This window comes from Musca autumnalis, unplaced genomic scaffold (genome assembly GCF_047663935.1).
Source record: "Musca autumnalis isolate F117 unplaced genomic scaffold, ASM4766393v1 scaffold_1, whole genome shotgun sequence".
Lineage (NCBI taxonomy): Eukaryota > Metazoa > Arthropoda > Insecta > Diptera > Muscidae > Musca > Musca autumnalis.
In genome coordinates this window covers 270658866-270671849 of record NW_027411644.1, presented here as the reverse complement: position 1 = coordinate 270671849, position 12984 = coordinate 270658866, and positions in this window count along the sequence as shown.

The following is a 12984-nucleotide window of genomic DNA, read 5'->3' as shown; positions in this document are numbered from 1 at the left end:
TTAGCGAAAAATGGGAAAAAGTACTAAAGTACCATTTACGATTCCAGGTTCTGGAATATAACTATAATTAGAAGTATACGTTTTGAATATCCACATATTAGATTTTAATATATTTATAGTGTTTAGTCCTTTATTCAGTTTATACAGACATAAATTGGCAATTTTTGTTCTTTATGGTCAAAAAGCTTCATTGGAAAAATGCTCTAACTGCCGCTTTAATATTGATGACATGGTTTTAGTTTAATGCACTAAAAATACATAATTTTATAATTTCGGTCTATATTGTACACATAATGCAGAATTGGAAAATGTTCACTCCTCGGCGAAAAGTAATGCATTATTGTTATACCCACCCACGATGAATAATAAGAAAAATGAAGAACGTCCAATGATTAGGGCAATATGACATCACTTAGAAAAACCACACAATAGAGTGGTAGTGGTAAAATAAGTCAAAAACCTTGGAATTGTCTTTAAATGGCAAAACCACTCACATATTTCTGCTAGAAAAGTATTTGGAATGCTAAAAAATATAGTTCATTCATTCCTGCTACAGGAAAACAATTTTGATAACACAGTCGAAAAGTCATAACCCTTTTGTATACACAATTGTTTAATTTATGCCTGTCCGTGTACTCGATAATTTGTACTAATTATTACCAATGCTTCGAATTTTGACAGTTGTTTAATGGAGAAGTTGGTAAAAAAATTGTTTCAGCAACATTTTGTAAAAATTATCGAGTACAAGGACAAACCTTTCATGACACATTAGTCTTGTTGTATAGGATATAAATAAATATATTAAGAAAAATATTCGCGCAATATTGTCATTAAAGTTGCCAAATGCACTATACACCTAAAAGGCAAATATTTTAAGGAATATTAATTTACAAAACGATGAAATTATGCATCTGTCTCTAGGTTTGCTTACATCCTGATGTAAACTTTAAAAACGCCATATTTCTAGCACTACTTTCACAATCTGATTGGCTTTTTCTTTTTCCGGATTTTCGAGTAGAAAAATCTCACTAGTTTTTACACGTAGAGCACTTTCATTTAAGTGTTCGTAATTAGCAGTTACAATTTAAAAAAGTATTATTATATAACTTCCACGAGTGATTTAATCATATAAAATAATTTATTTTCCTTACAATTCGTTAATCCGAACATTTTGATAATTCGGACACCGCCGAAACCTGTGGTGTAGGGATTATCGCGAATCAACTGTATATATGGGAGCAATATCCAAATCTGAATCAATTCTTACCAAAATAGGGATCGCCCTAGGGCCAAAAAATCCCCAATTTTTATGCGAAGTGGTCTATAAATGTGACCTGTGCTTTATTTCCAAAAAGACATGGCGAGATGCGGGTATTAAAATATAGTTATCAGTGCAATCATGAATAAAAATTCCGTGCAGAATTTGTTTCCTTTCCCCAATTTCACAATTTTTTATTTCCGTATTTATGCTCAAAAAGGGAATATTTTTGTCGATTCGACTAGAATACGCCATAATGAAGCGAATCTAGTACTTTTCAACTTTTAACAAATATTGATTTTAAAAGAATTTCACTTTTAAAAATTATTTTCCGTGTGGAAAATTCAGAGGGAAATATTCATGATGGCACCGTATATATTTGTTATATGTTTTTAATTAAATATGAAAGATTTTATGTAATATTCAATATTTCCTTAGTCTTAATTTCTAGCTCATTTGTTATTCTGTCAGACAATTTTGGCCGAGCAGAACCTATCAACATATTTGGATACATACATTTTGACATTTCTGATTGAGTTTTTGAACAAATTTGTATTAGAAAGCAACTTATGTTGTAATAAGAAGGCTGTGTTATAGGAAATTTTCTAAGTCTTTTAGTCCAGATTTATTGCTATGGCGGAATAATAACTAATAACATGATAAGCTGCTAAGAAATCGACGTTTAACGGCAATAAACTTAATATAGAACACTTTTTGATGACTTTCCAAATTTAATTTGATGATTTTTGTCAAAAAAATTACTTGCATATTTTGCATATTTTTTGCATATTTTGCATATTTTGCATATTTTTTGCATATTTTGCATATTTTTTGCATATTTTGTGCATATGCAAAATATGCAAATATGCAAAAAAATAAAAAATATGAGCCTGTCATTGCATTCAGTTTTCTTCAAAACGAATTTTGGTCCAATCAGAATTTTCGTATCTTTATTAATAAAAAATATGCAAATATGCAAAATCCGATGTCTAGTCATTATGTACCCGATTACAATGGAATGTAACAAGGTAAAACTACTTACTTTAGTACTTACTAAGTAATGAGTACGGTGACATAAAGCGTGTGTGTTCGACTACAAATCCTATGGTTGTGTGTTCAACGCTCAACGCCGGCGATCGAGTATCTTGAACGAGATTGCCCAACTCTATTTACAATATATGAACAGTTGGTGTGCGCATGTAAGTGTTTAAACTACCCTTAATGTACGTACGTGTGGCACAGTGTGTTGTGGTTCTGCTGTAAATCAAAAGTTCGCATGATCAAATCCAGCCGAGAGCAAAATAAAATAAAACAAGTAAGAACGACGTTAAGTTCGGCCGGTCCGAACCTTTTTATACCCTCAGCATTTATGCTAACTTTCATACGGGCACAATGTGCCTCATCGAAAGTATGTTTGGACGAAATGTGTTTCAGACAATTTGGAGTTGATTTAGCCATGTCCGTCCGTCTGGCTGTCTGGCCGGCTGGTGCGCACGATAACTCTCCAACGGATCAACCGATTTGGTCCAAAATTTAGCTTTCGTAATATTTTGCCCAAACTTTGTTTAAGTTCGAAGATGGGTTATATCGGTCCACTCCTTCGGTACCTCCCCCACAAAAGTTCAAAAATGTTCGGAAAAATTGTGCGCACGATAACTCTTGAAGTGAGTGACTATACTTTAAAAATCCTAATATATCTACCAGATACATATCAGGTTCGAATATGGACAGTATTTGTCTACAACTTCGGGTACCTGCCACACAAAATTTTGGATATGTTCACTTTAAGACCTGCTCTCGAATCACTTTGATTTTTGTTGAAGCGATTTATATTCGCTACCTCCATTACGACGGTAAAAATTTTTTCATTGGCAAGTCTATAATTCGTGGGAAAACAGCACGAAAGGTGTAAAAAAAATCCTATGTCACCATATGTGGCGGCCACGATAAATCTCGAACTGTTCAACCGATTTGGTCTTCGCCATATTTTATCCAAAACTAGTTTCATGGGGCAATACCGGTCCGCAACTTCCGGTACTTTACCCCAATATTTAAAAAATGTCACTAAAATGCTAGGACGATATCACTTGAATGGGGCAACCAATTTGGTCCAAACTTTGGTTCTCCTAATATTTTGTCAAAATTTAGTTTAACTTCTAAAATGGCCCATATCGGTCCTCCCTATTGGTAACTCCCCCACAAAAGTTCAACATTTGTGTCTCAGTGCAGTTAATTCCTAATCCACATTTTCGTCGGCAAGTTCAAATGTTCAAAAAAGGCCACAAAATTCTGAAGATACCCTAAATACATTCGATCTGTCCGTAGATGAAAGTTTCACGTCACATTGGCTGAGGATATATCTTTTTCGGCAATGCCGACTGACACTTTTTTACTTGTTATACTCTCCACCACGAACTGTATCAAAGTGAATAAAAACAATTAGTTTCCTTTCGTTTATGGAAGTACCAAACTCTTCTCCTTATTGCAGGAGTAGTAAATCCGAACTGATAATACTCCCTTCAAAAGAGCTCATTCGAGGCGTCATCTTAGATCTTTCAAAAACATGGATAAATATTTACAATTTTCCGAATTGAGCTTTTGAACTCCTGGCAATATATGGACTCTTGGATATATGTATATGGACAGTTTGTTTGCGAGTAAGTATTCTATCTTCTGGAAACACAAAACTCCAATTAACGAGCAATTCCGTAGTAAAATGTGACTATACATAACAAAACGTGAACCTATACTGTCGGATTTTTTTCAAGGGATGTTTTGTACCTGTATAAATGTCTTGTACCTTTATATATAATTGTTTCACAAACATCCCAGATGGGACAAGGGAGACTTCTCTCATATCAATGAGTGCACCCCGATTCATATTAGCTCAATAATATGGGACCTACAGTTTATCGCCGAGTCCGAACGGCGTGTCTTAAGACACCACTTGTAGAGAAGTTTTACAGGGCTGAAATACTCAGGAAATGTCGCAAACATTACTGAGGGGTATTTTGCCACCGTTGAAAATTGTTTGTACCTTTAGCGAAGTTTAAATACCAAATTTCAGTTATTCCGTTTGAAAAATGTGGCTAAAACTTTGAAAACACAGAAAATCGGAGGGTACCTTTCTTTAGGGGCTATATGAAGACAAATTTCTGGCGGGAATTTTTATGCCCCCAACGAAGACTATATACAATTTTCGTGAGAGATTGCAGCCAAAATCTTTAAAATATCGAAAATTAGGTGCGGCAGCTCTACGGGGGCTATATGAAGACGTGGAGCAAAGCCGAAAATTTTCATTTGAAAACAAGGAAGACTAAATACCAAATTTCAACTGTTTCGGTGCAATATTAGGGCCACAATCGGTAAGTACGGTTCTATGGGGGCTATATAAAGAGGTATGACCTATACCGACAAATTTCAGGTGGAAAGTTTTACATACCCAACGAAGAATTAATACCAAATTTCAGCTATTTTGGTGTGCTAATATGCTAAAACCTTCAAAATACAGAAAATACGAAGGTACCGCTCATGGGGGCTTTATGAAGACGTGGACCTATACCAACAACTTTCAGGTGGATACAACTTTCCACCTCAACTAAGACTAAATACTAAATTTCTGCCTTTTCGGTGGGATATTGAAGCCACAACTTTCAAAATACAGAAAATTGGGAGGTACTGTACTATGGAGACTATGTGAAAGCGTGGACCTATACCAACTAATTTCAGGTGGAAAGTTTGGTATAGCTGCCAGGGTGCCATATAAGATTTTTTGAAGATCTTAGTCACATTTTTCTACCGATTTGGTTATTAATTGGAATTTTGTGTTCCTTGAAGATAAAAAAAATCGTACTCTCGAAAAAATATCCATGTTTATCCGGATTTTAGTCCATATGTTACTCCTGAACCAACTTAAAATGGAAGGTGCTTACACCTGGGTGATAGAAATAAAAAATAATTTTAGGTTTTCACGATTTTGCTTGGGAACCGCAAGTCTACAAGATTGACCTTTTCCATATTTCAAAAATGGTAAAACCTACGAAAATATCATGAAGGCCAATCTTATAGAGAATTTTCACTGCTACAACATTTTCTTTAGTCCCATTTCGATAGGACTGTTTTCAAGCAAAATTGTGATTTTTTATCTTGTTTTTGGATTTTTCTCATCTATGAATATTTTACTTTCAGAATCCGCAAAAACTTCCCAGGTGTAAGCGGCGTTCATTTAAAGTTAGTTTGGACGCACCGTGTCCAGACGGTACAAAAGCTCCATTCGGAAAATTGTAAATATTGGTCCTTGTTTTGGAATGAACAACGATGACGCCCCACATAAGCTCTTTTAAAGGGAATATAAACACTTACAATATTCTGTTCCAGCAAGGAATAAGAGGAAAAGCTTAGCACTTACATAAACGAAAGGATACTAATTGTTGTTATGCACTTCAATACATTTCGTGGTGGAGCGTATAAAAAGAGCAAAAGTATGGAAAAGCGTTATTTCCATGGACACTTTCTCTCTCCTGCAAATATGGATTGGTTGGCGTCCTAAATTTTTTATATCCGCTTTCTCTGCTGAAAAGATGTTTTTCCTATTCACTTTTGCAGCTGGATCCCATAATATATTTGAAAAGAAGTTTTTATATCATCACATGATGAAATTCATCCTGATAATTTATTAGTTTAAAGCTGCAGATAATGTTAATTGCCATAATGGGATTATCACCGTAATATAGTACATAACATGCCATCAAATCGAGTGGCTATGATTTTTGACTAAAAAGAAAGAATAAAAAGAAACCAACCGAAAAGGAAAAACAATAAAGAAAAGTGACAACAAAATATTCAGCACCTTCTGTCAGTGTTTTATTAACTTAAATGTTTATGCCATTAAAAAGTCGTTAAAACTGATTTAATTTAGAACTTAATAACAACAACAAAATTATTGGCATAAAATTTAAAAAAAAAAAACTAAGTGGCAAACCTTTCTTTCTTCCATTGGAAGCATGCAGAGAAAATGGGTATGGTGGATATTAAACAATTTTCTGGTGAAGGCGCAGTCGTGGTAAAATGAAATGTAAACACGATCGTAAGGCTAACCAAGCCAATCCAAGTCAGACAACATTGCATGAATTATAAAGCAGAAGTAACTACAACAGCAAAATATGTTGATAACAACAACGGGAGCCACCGCAACCATCATCATCATCATGGTCGTCGTGGTCGTGGTCATCGGAACCAAAGAAACCACCAAAGGCATAAGGCAATTGATTGCATTAACACACCGTAAACATGGCTAAGAACTCAATAAAGAACGACGATGTAAAACAACATTTGTCCGTAGCCATTGTTGCTGGTAGCAATAACAACATCAGCGACAACAACTACAACATTTTATTAGCACAAACACGATCAGCAAAGCAATCAACCAACAATCAAATGAAGGGTGTGGACTGACTTTCTTTTTTCAACAATTCATAACAATTTCAATTTTATTGACATATTTGTTGCAAACTTGTCTTCCCTTCCTGCTTCGTCTTCTGTTCTGCAGGAGACATTCTTTCAATGTATTTTATGAACGGGTCGGAAAATTATGGCAAATTATTTGTCAAGTTTGTTAGGTGGAGGGTATATTAAGTGTGGTTATTCTGTTTTTTTTATAACCTCCACCAAGGTATGGAGAGCATATTGAGTTTGTTTTCCTTTTGTAACCCATTGAAATATTCATTTGCGATCCTATAAAGTGTATACGTATATTCTTGACCAGAATAAAATTCTGAGTCGATCTGTCTATGTCCGTCTGTTGTAATCACTTTAGCGTCCTTAATAATTGAGCTACGGCCCAATGTTTTTGTCTTTTTTTCCATAGGCAGGACAAGTTCGAAGTTCGGCTATATCGGCCCACATTTTGGTGTAGCCCCCATACAGTGGTGGCCAATATATTTGCAACAAAATTTTACGTTTTATAATATTTTATTAAAAATATTTGTATACCCTTTGCCTTTAGGCTAACGACCAAAAATGTGCCTCATCGATATAATGGTGTTAGACTCCAAGTATGTTTGGACGAAATTCGTTTCAGACAATATGGAGTCTATCAGTCAAGTCCGTCCTTCTGTCTGGATGATGCGCACGATAACTCTCGAACGGTTCAACCGATACGAACCAAATTTTGCACTTCGTAATATTTTGCCCAAACTTAGTTTGAGTTCGATGATGGACCATATCGCTCCACTTCTTCGCTAACTGACCCTCAAAAGTTCAAAATTTCAAAAGTTCTGTAAAATGGTGCGAACGATAACTCTCGAAGGGAGCAGCCGATTTGATCGAAACTTTGCAAATGGTATTATTCCTTCCAGATATATAACGGGTTCGAATATGGATTATATCGGTCCACTCCTTTGGGTAACGTCCATACAAAATTAAGAAAAAGAGAAGTTTAAGAGCTATCGGATCGTTGCGGCTCCTTACGATGGTAATTTTTTCGTGGCAAGTCCATACATCCTAAGATAATCGCCCAAAAGCTGCAAGAAACCCTGACGGCACCAACTAAAATGGCATATCCGCAAGGTAACTCTTGCAGGGAGTTTCTGATTGGTGCAAACTTTGTATATAGTATCAATTCATCCAGTCTTGTATCAGGTTGGAATATGTCTCCAACATCCTACACAACATTTGGGAAAAGTGATGTTTAAGAGCTGCTCTCGGATAGTTTTGAATTTTTTTATTAGTTTGTCTGTCAGCAGGATTTAAGTATACCGGCTTTCATAAGGCACCTGGATGTCACCAGGTAGCTTTGTGATGGGTGGAAGTCGAGCGTGTTGGGTGTACGATCGTTCCGAGGAGCAAGCATTGACTCGCATCACCACCTTTATAAAACGTAGCAAACAAAGTACGAACAGGCGCAACACGGAAGTTGGACATTGGTAAGCTGCAGTCTCCATTAAACTGGCCCAATTGTTTAATGAAAGCACAAAGTATTGCCACTTCATGCAAACAGCCGCAAAATCCATACTTGGATCTGGTATCCACTGGCTTTCACGAAGGAACTCATGGTATGACCAGGAGTGTTGTGCTGCTATTCTGCAATCGGTAGCAACACGTAGCGCACGAGAGAGGTAACAGGAGAAAAGGAGAAACGTCTTTTCCGCAGAAAAAAGAGAAAAATGTAAAAGCGGGAGTGGAATGAATTACGAAAATTCTACCAAAGAGTGAAACATCAAGCTGATGGCTTTGGTACCGGCCCATCCTCCTGTAGAGACCAGCAAGGTAATCTGGTAGCTGATACATATAGTGAGCTCAGGATATGGAAATAACATTTTTCAAAACAGTTTTTTCCAACACTAGCGAAGATGGCGAAGATACCTCTTATTCAATCCCAGAAGATGGTTAAGACAGCAATAAGCTTAAGAATAATAAGGCAGCAGGAGGTGATGTTCTACCAGCCGAGCTGTTCAAAACCGAAGCCGACATGCAGATAAGTTGTATGCATCTGCTAGTTAGCACCATCTGGCAGGAAGTACGCGTACGCAATAGAAGGATATAAGACAGTGTGCTCAAACTATAGGTGCAGAAGTCTGTTCCCTATTGCATATAATATAGTGTCAGGGATAATGTGGGTCATACCAATGCGGCTTTAGACCTGGGAAATCCACCATTGATCAGATATTTACAATGCGGGAAATCGTGGAGATGACCCAAGAGATGCAGATCGGCACTTATCATATTCTTGCCGACTATATAGTAGTTTTCGCCAGCCACTTTCGTTCAATAATCTTTCAAGCCATTAGGGATAAGTTAATTCGATTCGATAGTCGACTATTGACTGTGCAAAAACCGGATAATCGATCATTCTTAATCGACTTTCGAAAGACAGAGTCGACTATTAGTCGTAGTCAATTAGTAGTCGTAGTCGATCATTAATTGTAGTCATTTATTAGTCGTAGTTGACCATTGGTGGAAAGAGGACGGAACTTTCATATACGTATGTACTAGGGATGGCGATCCCGAAATGTCGGGGTTTGTCGGGATTTAGCAAATCCCGGGATTTTCGAAGTTTCTTATTTATGACGTTTTATTCACATATGGAAAAATAATCATCAGTAAAATGAATTGTTGAAAATAAAATTGATCTATTACGGCACGACGGGTATAATTTTAAATACGTTTGGAACATGTTCCATGAATGAATACGTCAAAGAGATTGTAAGGAGAACGCTGTGATAAATACTTCAAAACAATTCCCATCTAAGACATCGACTAATACAGGTTATTGGAAATACCATACGGAAGCTATCCGAGTTATGCCCTAGAACAAGCTTCCCGTCATTAAAAGATTCCAAAAAGCTGTTACTCAAATTAAACGAGGCAATTTGTTTACAAGGAACATAGGAAATCTGTACGTCCATAGATTGAAAATGGGCATTAACATGGGTACTTATATAACAAAATGTCTTAGTGTAATAAAAAACATCCTACGAATTAGATTTTTTGGTAAGGGAGTAATTTCACAGAGTTGGGTGGATACAGCTTTATTTTTCATAATATTAATTTATTTTTATACCCTCAGCATTTATGCTAACGAGGGTATATACACTTTCATACGGTCAAAATGTGCCTCATCGAAATTATGGTTTTAGACCCCAAGTATGTTTGGACGAAATGTGTTTCAGACAATTTGGAGTTGATTTAGCCATGTCCGTCCGTCTGTCTGTCTGTCTGGCTGGCTGGTGCGCACGATAACTCTCGAACAGATCAACCGATTCGGTCCAAAATTTGGCTTTTATAATATTTTGTCCAAACTTAGTTTAAGTTCGAAGTTATATCGGTCCACTCTTTCCGGTACCTCCCCCACAAAAGTTCGGAAATGTTCGGAAAATTTGTGCGCACGATAACCCTTAAAGGAAGTAACCGATTTCGTCCATACTTTGTACATTGGGACATTTCTACCAGACTTAGATGAGGTTTTAATGTTGACTCAATCGGTTCACTACTTCGGGTACCTCTTACACAACATTTCGGAAAAGTAGAGTTTAGGACCTTCTGTCGAATCGCTTTGATTTTTGTTGTAGGAACTAATATTTACTGACCCCCATACGACGTTATAAGTTTCATCAGGGGCAAGTCCATACTTCCTGAGAAAATAGCCTGAAAGTTACAAAAAAACCCTATGACACGGTGTGTAGTGGTTGGAGGGCAAGATAACTCTCGAACGGATCTGCCGATTCGGTCCAAAATGGGGCCTTCGTAATATTTTGTGCAAACTTAATTTAAGTTTGAAGATAAGCCATATCGGTCTACTCCTTCAAGTACCTCCCCCACAAAAGCTCAAAAATGTTCGGAAAAGTTGTGCGCACGATAACTCTTGATGGGAGTGACAAATTTGGACCATACCTTACACATCCTAATATATCTACCAGATATAGACCAGGTTCGAATATGGACTATATTTGTCCACTCCTTCGGGTACCTCCCACACAAAATTTTGGATAAATTCACTTTAAGACCTGCTCTCGAATCACTTTGATTTTTTTGAATGAACTTGCACTCACTGCCTCAATTACGGCAGTAAATGTTTTTTTCAGGGCAAGTCCATACTTCTTGAGAAAACAGCCCGAAAGTTGTAAAACCCCCTATGGCATCATATGTAGTGGCTAATCCTATCCATGCTTTTGTCGGTGCATACGCCCAAAATTTCGAAAACCCCCCTAAATATATACGTTCTATACGTTGAACTTCGGAACAGCCTCCTCTGGACCTCCGACCACCCTCCTCCGAACTTCGGAACAACCACCTCTGGACCTCCGAACAACTTGCTCTTTCTATATTCAGTCCACAGGAATATCAAAACCTGTTCTCTACAACACACGCAACAAAATAAAAAAAAAAACGCAAAATATATTTCTTTCACTCGATTTTACTCTTCGAGTAAACTCGTACTCTATTTCGAGCATTTTCACTCCCACTCGTTTTTTCTTGCAAACCTCGTAGTCTTCAAGTACTCGTATTCGCAACACTTTGTCTGAAATATGCTTCGCGAGTGACGAGTAAATATAGAGTATACTCGATTAATTTTTTCTACTCCCGCGACTACTCATGCTCGCGAGTAGAATTCGAGCTAGTATTTCGGAGCTCGGAGCTTAAATTCCCCAAAATACAGAAAACCGGGAGGTACATAAAAAGGGGCCTATGTTGGAACTTTGTTTCCATAGTAATTTTTATGGGGCCAAAATGCATTTTCACCAAAATTCTCTAAATGCCATAATTATGGTGAGATCGACGAAAAAACTTTAACAGTTCATTATTGTGGCTAAAAACGATTTCTACAAAAAATTTTTAAAATCGGATCGGATTTTTATATAGCTGTATAGGGCCCAAAATCGCCCAAATTTGCACATTGGAGCTACATCAAAATCCTGTACTATTTTCTATATTTTTTGTAGAAATCCTTTTTTTAGTTACAATAATGAACTGTTTAAGTTTTTTCATCGATCGAACCATAATTGTAGCATTTAGAGAATTTTGGTGAAAATACGCCTTTGGCTCCATAAAAATTACTATGGAAACAAAGATCGCTAGGTTGGCACGGATTAACGTTAACCCATCATCATAAAATTTCATATACAGTCGAACTTCTCTGTAACGAACTTCCCTATAACAAATTTTTCTCTATAACGAATAAAAATTGAAAACACAACTTTTTCTCACACATTTTCTCCTATTTTAACCTCTCTATAGCGAATACTTCTAACAAAATTAATTCAAAATACGTTAAATTTCCAATGATGTTAAATTTCCAATTTTGCCCCGGTTTCTCTATAACGAATTTTCTATATAACGTAGTAATTCGTCGGTCTCCACCTGCTAGGATATAGAGAAGTTCGACTGTATAAGGTTTTTGGATCAAATGAAAAAAAATTCAAAAAAGAAAAATAAATTTAGTTTTTTGTTTTGTTTTTTTTTTTTTTTTTGGGTCACCGTAATGTCCATGTGGGTGACGTAGGGGATGAATGATACCACGCAACGGTCCTGACCGGTTTTAACATGGCAAAGCCCAGGATTTATCTTGGTCCCTCTTTCATCTCAAGTGGACACTGACCTCCCCGTGGTGTCACCTGGGGAACTGCCTTTAACACCCGTTAAAGGTAGTGAGCTAACATGTGCCGCGCGTTCTCCCATAAGAACGTTAAAAACTTGGGTTTGGGCGTCGGGCTAGTAACCCTCCCCTAGAAAAAACAGCATACTATGAAAAAACGAAAGAAAAGAAAAACAACCCCCTCTAAAGTTGACGAACCCCGCAAACGTTTTAAGGACCATGATCTGCGAATCTGCACCTGGAATGTTCGCACTCTCTATAGAGAAGGTGCAGTCTTCGCATTGGCAGACGTACTTGAAAAGTACAAGGCCGATATTACTGCCATACAGGAAATACGATGAATTGGGAAAGGCGTCACAACAACACCTAAAGATGACGCATTGTATTATAGCTGTCATGACGTAAAGCATGAGTTTGGTTGCGGATTCGTAGTTAGTCGGAGACTAAAACATCTGGTATCCAGCTTCACTCCAGTGAATGAAAGACTTGCTGCAATTCGAATAAAAGCTAAATTCTTCAACATCAGCTTTATTTGCGCTCATGCTCCCACTGAAGAAAAGGACGAACAGACCAAAGATATATTTTACGAGCGCTTAGAAGAAACATATGACCGTTGCCCTGCCCATGACATTAA